Below are 7,497 nucleotides of genomic sequence, written 5' to 3'. Positions count from 1 at the left end.
ACTTCTTCAAAAATTCTTGAAAGATTTATAGCCAATTTCTTCAACAATAATTTTCCCTATCTCAGGTGTCTTCCTTTTTTAGCTATGCATACTTCTTCTAATTCTTTAGTATTTATATTTGAATTAGATGTAATTGCCCCTATAATCATTAGAGATAATACATCAATTACTTTATTTTATAAAAAAATTAATGTATCCTTAGATTCAAAAACAAACTATATTATATTAACATTGCTACTGGCTATGTTGGTAATATTGCTACATGTCATCATCATGTCTATAAAATACCCTTGGATTGATGTATTACCTATTGAAAGAATCATGTGGTTAAATTTTTGAACCAGCTGAGTTATGAATATATATTATCAAAGTAGTATTAAAGCTAGAAGAAGTGAAACTTTAGCTTTGTGATAATTACAATCTATCATGGTTATCTTACCATGCCTCTTTTGAAGTAGCATAGTCTTCCTCTTCAATCTTGCATTTTTTTGCAATCAAGTTTGATTTGTGTACTCCAATGAATCTATAATAATTATATAGCATATACTAAAAGATTATTTTAGTAGACCAATTAATCATGGGATACTTGACGATTTTGGTAGTATGTGCACATCGGTACGTTAGTTTAAATTAACCAGATACTCATGATGTGTAGTCTTGAAGTTATCCACATTGAGCCCAACACAAAAATATCTTATTTGATAAGATATTCCTTCTCTTAGAAAATTTATGAATTGAGACACAAGAGCCTTCTTAACCGGTTCGAGGTTACTATTGATTGAGCCGTGATGATTCACTGCATCATGCTCAACAATTAGGTGGAGGTGCAGCGGGTGATCCCTCATGAGATATACAGCATAACACTGAAGGCTTCCACCTCAGCTAGATTAGCCTTCTCTCACCTCATTTTTCGCTTGTGCGAGGTTGCTTGTGTCCGGATTGATAGAGACACTTTTATTGTAGTTGACAGACCGATTACCAGGAGGGGCATGGAGCATGCTTAGGAGCTTGGACAAGTACCACCTCAGGAGCCAGTTCCCCATCCTCAGCAGGAGCAGCCTGAGATACCTCAAGGACACTACTTTCCTCTGCGCGAGTACTAGGACCAACTGGCAGCATCTGTTGGACATTTGGCATCTTCTATTATCCAGCTGAGGATAGAGCATAAGGAACACTCAGTCCTTCTCCATCAACTAGCAGAGGAGCAGCAGAGACAAAGGCGTGAGCTAGATGAGCTGAAGCGCCAAAGAGGATTCTCAGGAGGGAGTAGCATCCATCATGATTGAGGTGGTTGAGTTTATCTCTTTTCTGCTGATGCGTGTGCATCTTTAGTATTTTTTCCTCTTGTTTTAAGTGATTTATTGAGAATTTCTCTTAATTAATCAATGAATTTGAGATTACAATGAACATTAATTTAATTAGTAGAACTGATTGATTACATGAAGCTTCAGAAGAAAAACACAAAGAAATAGAATGCAAAGCATGTAAACAGAAGGCTTTCTGGAACAGAACAGAAGATGGAAATAGAAAGCTCCCTGGAGCAGAAATCTCTGGAAAGCAAAAAGGGATTTTGGGTGTTGTACGTGAACAAGAGGGCATACTACATGAAAGGAGAAAAAAAGAGTGTGTTTACACATAAATGACTATCATTAAACATTTTGCGTAGTACGTAGGCAGTTTCACGTACAACACAGAAGATGTGCGTACGCACACACGCATGCGTACGCACAACGAAGAAAAATTTGGCAAAATGTGCTTACGCACACATGCATGCGTACACACAAGTGGGACTTCAAGTAATACGTGGAATTTTTCATGCACTATGTTAGGGCAAGGAGCAAAGCCAACTTAAGAAAATTGGCTCATGTACAACGCAGCCTACTTCACGTTGTACGTGAGCCCATAAATGACACTCTAGGATCACTTTCTCAAATCACGTATAACGTGGAACAAGCCACATACTATGTGGGCCTCGCTGCCTATTCCAGAAGCAACTTTAGGACCTTCTGTTCTTCAATTGCTCAACCTTTGAAGGATCAATCATAAGCCTATTAAAGAGGACAGTTATTAAAGATCACAAGCAATCAAGGATAAGCATGAGTTTCTAATTCTCCTAGGTTAAGGTTAGGAGCTCTGTTGTTCTATGGATTAATGCAATAACTCTTCTATTTCTAATTTATACAATTGATTCCTCTTTAAGAAACGGTTTTTGATGAGCGAATAATTTATACCCTTTTTGGCATTGTTTTTACATAGTTTTTAGTATGTTTTAGTTACTTTTTATTATATTTTTATTAGTTTTCATGCAAAAATCACATTTCTAGACTTTACTATGAGTTTGTGTATTTTTCTATAATTTCAGGTATTTTCTGGCTGAAATTGAGGGACTTGAGCAAAAGTCTGAATCAGAGGCTGAGAAAGGACTGCAGATGTTGTTGGATTCTGACCCTCCTGCACTCGAAGTAGATTTTCTGAAGCTACATAAGCCCAATTGGTGCGCTCTTAATTGCGTTGAAAAGTAGACATCTTGGGCTTTCCAACAATTTATAATAGTCCATACTTTGCCCGAGATTTAATGGCCCAAACTAGCGTCTAAACGCCAGCCAGAGACCCTTTTCTGGCGTTAAACGCCAAAACTGACACTAGAACTGGAGTTAAACGCCCAAATTGGCATCCAAGCTGAAGTTTAACTCTAGAAATGGCCTATGCACGTGTAAAGCTCAATGCTCAGCCCAAGCACACACCAAGTGGGCCCCAGAAGTGGATTTCTGCACTATCTGCACTTAGTTGCTTATTTTCTGTAATCCCTAGTAACTAGTTTAGTATAAATAGCACTTTTTACTATTATATTCAGATCTCAGGATGTTTAGTCCTTAGACCTATTATCACTTGGATCATTTTAAGGAGGCTGGCCACACGGCCATGCCTAGACCTTTTTCTCTTATGTATTTTCTACGGTGGAGTTTCTACACCTCATAGATTAAGGTGCGGAGCTCTGCTGTTCTTCATGAATTAATGCAAGTACTATTGTTTCTCTTTTAATTCACGCCTACTTCTTCTCTAAGATATACTCTCGTACTTAATTCAGTTAAGTTAGAATGAAGGGGTGACCCGTGACAATCACCCACTATCTTTGTTACTCGCTTAGCCAAGATCCGCGTGCCTGACAACCACAAGCGATCGACATGATGTTCAACGTAGTCATTGGATGACAGCCAGAGTATATTCTCTTGGGTCTCTAATCCACGGACCGAGTCCGTAAGATTAGAACCTTTGTGGTAGAGGCTAGAACCAATTGGCAGCATTCCTGAGATCCGGAAAGTCTAAACATTGTCTGTGGTATTCTGAGTAGGATCTGGGAAGGGATGACTGTGACTAGCTTCAAACTCGCGAATGTTGGGCACAGTGACAGTGTGCAAAAGGATAGAGAGATCCTATTTCGACGCTAGTGAGAACCGACAAATGATTAGCTGTGCGGTAGTTGTACCTGGTATTTTTCATCCGAGACGAGAAATCCGACAGTTGATTAGCCGTGTAGAAACCGTACCTGGTATTTTTCATCCGAGAGGATCATACAGCTTGCCATGAAAGGGATCACGCATGGTTGGATGAAGACAGTAGGAAAGCAGAGGTTCAGAAGCAACAAAGCATCTCCAAACGCTTATCTAAAATTCCCACCAATGAATTACATAAGTATCTTTATTTTAATTTACGTTTTATTTATCTTTTAATTATCAAAACCTCATAACCATTTGAATCTGCCTGACTAAGATTTACAGGATGACCATAACTTGCTTCAAGCCGACAATCTCCATGGGATCGACCCTTACTCACGTAAGGCATTACTTGGACGACCCAATGCACTTGCTGGTTAGCTGTGCGGTGTTGTGAAAAGTGTGATCACAATTTCGTGCACTAGTTTTCGTTCTTCATCTTAAGGGGTAGGAATATATTGGAAAACAATTCCTCTCTGACTTGAATTTTCTTAGTCTTTTGGAAAATTGATTAATTGAATTAAGCTTGAAAACCGATTCTCATAATTTGTAAGTTTAGAACTGAGTTGATAAGTGATATAGAATCAACTAGGTTAAACTCTTATGAATTGTGTAGTTTTATAAATCAAAAACGTCCTTCAACTCTTTTCCTGATTAAATGACTAAGGGATTAGCGTTTAATTAGGTTAAAGGGAAATTGAATGACCAAGGGATTGAAAATTAATTACTAATGATTTGCCATAAAAGAATCGTTGCATGATTAGAATATAAAGTGAAAAGTGTTGATTCAGACGATTAATATCTCTGAAACCTTAGCTTTCTCAATCATACATCACTTTCATATTCACTGTCATTCCGTTTTTTATTCTGTTTACTATCTATTTATGCTTAAATCCATTCAAAACCTTAATTTGCTAGTCTGACTAGATTGATCAATTGATTTTGCTTGCTTAATCCGTTAATCCTTGTGGGATCGACCCTCACTCACCTGAGGTATTACTTGATACGACCCGGTGCATTTGCCGGTGTTTTGTGGATTGTAAAATCCGCGATCAAGTTTTTGGCGCCATTGCTGGGGACTAATTGTGCTTAACAAACTAACAATCAATTGATTACCTAAATTAGGCCTTTTTAATTTTGTTTATTTACTGTTTTGCTTTTATTTCCCCCCTGGGAATTCCCTTTGGTACTATGAAGGGAGTTCCAATTTGATTTCCTTATTGTTTTTGTCTATGCAGAAATATAGGGATAATGAACCGCTTCAGTATGATTGAAGAACTGAAGATTGACGGTTTAGAATTCAGAATAAATTCTCGTTGCAAGTATAGTTTCTAAACCAATCAATCAACATTTCTTGCAAAAGTTCTGGTTGTCACAAGTAACAAACCCCTAAATAAATTGATAACCGAAGTATTTAAACCTCGGGTCGTCTTCTCAAGGAACTGTAGGGAAGTATGTTCTTATTATTGGTTATAAGTTTGTAAATTGGGGTTTTGAAAGTAAGGAACAAGTAATTTAAATGACAAATAAAATAAATAAATAACTGTAAAATAAACTCTTAGCAAGGTATGAGAATTTTGGAAGTCCTATCCTAGTTATCCTTATCAATGGTGATGAGAATTGAATTTTAATCCCACTTAGTTAGCCTTTACTAAAGCAAAGGAAGGTCAAGTGGACCAATTAGTTTGATCCTCAGGTCCTAGTCGATTCCTAAGAAAAGACTAGAGTTATTGGAGTTTAATTCAATTGGTAAAAATAACAATTATCAATCACGATGAGTTTGATAACTCAAGAGTTACCAATTAATCAACCAAGCCAAAAGGAAGGAAATATAAATTATTAATGTAAATAAAGGAAAGCAATCATAATTCTGAAATACTTCAAATCATATTAAATAGAAAATCAAATCTAAACATGAATGGTTCATAAGCCAATTTGGCAACAAAAGTAATTAAAGGAAAGCATTAAAATATCTGAAAGCAAAAGGGAAATATAAAGTAAAGGAATATTGAACCTAATAAGGAGTTGGAATACTAAATTGAAATAATAAGAAATCCTAATCCTAAACCCTAAGAGAGAGGAGAGAACCTCTCTCTCTAAAAACTACATCTAAACTATGAAAAGTGAATAATTGGAGCTCTCTCCCTCTCTAATTGGATGCATTCTCCCACTTCATAACCTCTAATCTATGCCTTCTGGACTTGGATCTGGGCCAAAAAGGGCTTCAGAAATCGCTGAGAGCATTTTCTGTAATTTTTGATGCGTGGCATCTGTCACGCGTCCGCGTGGGTCATGCGGTCGCGTCATCTGGAGTTTTTCTTGTCACGCGTTCGCCTCGGTCATGCGTCCGTGTCATTTGTTTTCTACTCATGGCGCGCGTTCGCGTCAGTCACGCGTTCGCGTCGCTGTCTTTTTGCACTGGGCATACGGCCGCGTCGTCCATGCATTCGCGTCGCTGTCAGTTTCTTCAAAAACTCCATTTTGTGCTTTCCTTCCATTTTTGTATGTTTCCTTTCCATCCTTTAAGTCATTCCTGCCTTTAGAATATCTGAAACTACTTAACACACAAATCACGGCATCGAATGGTAATAAAAGGTGATTAAAATAGATAATTTTAAAGCATAGGAAACATGTATTTCACACATATCATATAATAAGGAAGGAAAAGTAAAACCATGAAATTTTCATGAATAAGTGGGTGAAGGATTGAATAAATTTCTTGAATTGAGCACAATATACATCATAAAATATGGGTTTATCAATGATCCTGAGATTGAAAGAACTCTTTGGTGGTAGAGACAACAAGCTAGAAATTAAAGAGTTGAAGAAGAGACTGAAGAAGTGCTTAAAGAAGAATTCTCTGAGCCATAGATGGCAGAGAATGTGAATGACAATATCAACCCACCTAGAAGGACTCTCGGGTCTTATGTAAACCCCAACCCAGATAGTGGTGGGAGTAGTATCATCACACCTACTGTCAGAGCCAACAACTTTGAATTGAAGCCACAACTTGTTACGTTGATTCAACAAAACTGCCAATTTAGTGAAAGCCCACATTTGAAGTGTACCGTCTGCTGCTCTTCCTTTTTACTGTAAGGGATCAAGCTAAACACTGGCTAGAAAATCAACGCAAGGAGAGCATAGCCACATGGGAGGACTTGGTCACTAAGTTTCTAAACAAATTCTTTCCACCTCAGAGGCTTACTATGCTCAGAACTGATGTTCAGACCTTTAGACAGCAAGAAGGAGAATCCCTATATGAAGCTTAGGAGAGGTTTAAAGAGATGCTCAGAAAGTGCCCTGATGATATGTTTGCTGACTGGGTCCAGCTTCAAATATTTTATGATGGGATCACTCCCACCTCGCGGATGGCGCTGGACACTTCAACTGGAGGATCTTTATATATGAAAGAAACTACTAAGGAAGGCAAGAATTAATTGAGATGGTGGCCAAAAATCAATATCTTTACTCTTTCGAAAAATCAGCAAAAAAGGGAGTCATAGAGCTAAGTGCTTTGGATACTCTGCTAGCCCAAAATAAGATTTTGTCCCAGCAAATAAATGCAATTACTCAACACCTAGGAGGAATTCAAGTCTCACCAATAAGCTCTCAAGAGAACTCTTATGGTGGTAGTAATGGATTTTCTCAAAGTGAAAGCATGGAGTATGGACAATCTTCACTATAGCAAGTGAATTACATGGGTAATCCCCCAAGACAACCTCAAAATGACCCTAACTCCAACACCTTTAATCCAGGTTGGAGGAACCACCCAAATTTTGGGTGGAGGAACCAAAACCAGAGATCTAACCATTTCAACAGCAACCCTCAGCCTAATCACTTCAACCCCTAGCAGAACACTGTTAATAACCATCACTAAAACCCAAATAACCCTCCCGTGAACCAACCCCGCCAATAGCCATCTCTCTCACAACCAACCCAGCAAAATGCCCAAAGGCTTTCTAATATTGAGCTTGCCCTAGAAAAATTATCTCAGAGCACACTA

The 7,497-nt window shown here is 37.9% G+C and overlaps 1 non-coding gene across 1 annotated transcript; it reads right to left on the bottom strand.

Moving 5' to 3' along the window:
* Positions 1-6,700: 6,700 nt before the first annotated feature.
* On the bottom strand, positions 6,701-6,804 carry LOC112768725 (small nucleolar RNA R71). Its single transcript, XR_003186122.1, has one exon. It is a non-coding gene; the product is annotated as a small nucleolar RNA R71 (small nucleolar RNA).
* Between the last annotated feature and the right edge of the window lie 693 nt (positions 6,805-7,497).

Source organism: Arachis hypogaea, chromosome 17 (genome assembly GCF_003086295.3).
Source record: "Arachis hypogaea cultivar Tifrunner chromosome 17, arahy.Tifrunner.gnm2.J5K5, whole genome shotgun sequence".
NCBI classification, from domain to species: domain Eukaryota; kingdom Viridiplantae; phylum Streptophyta; class Magnoliopsida; order Fabales; family Fabaceae; genus Arachis; species Arachis hypogaea.
The sequence above is the reverse complement of the archived record's forward strand: the minus strand, read 5'-3'. Positions and strand labels throughout refer to the sequence as shown.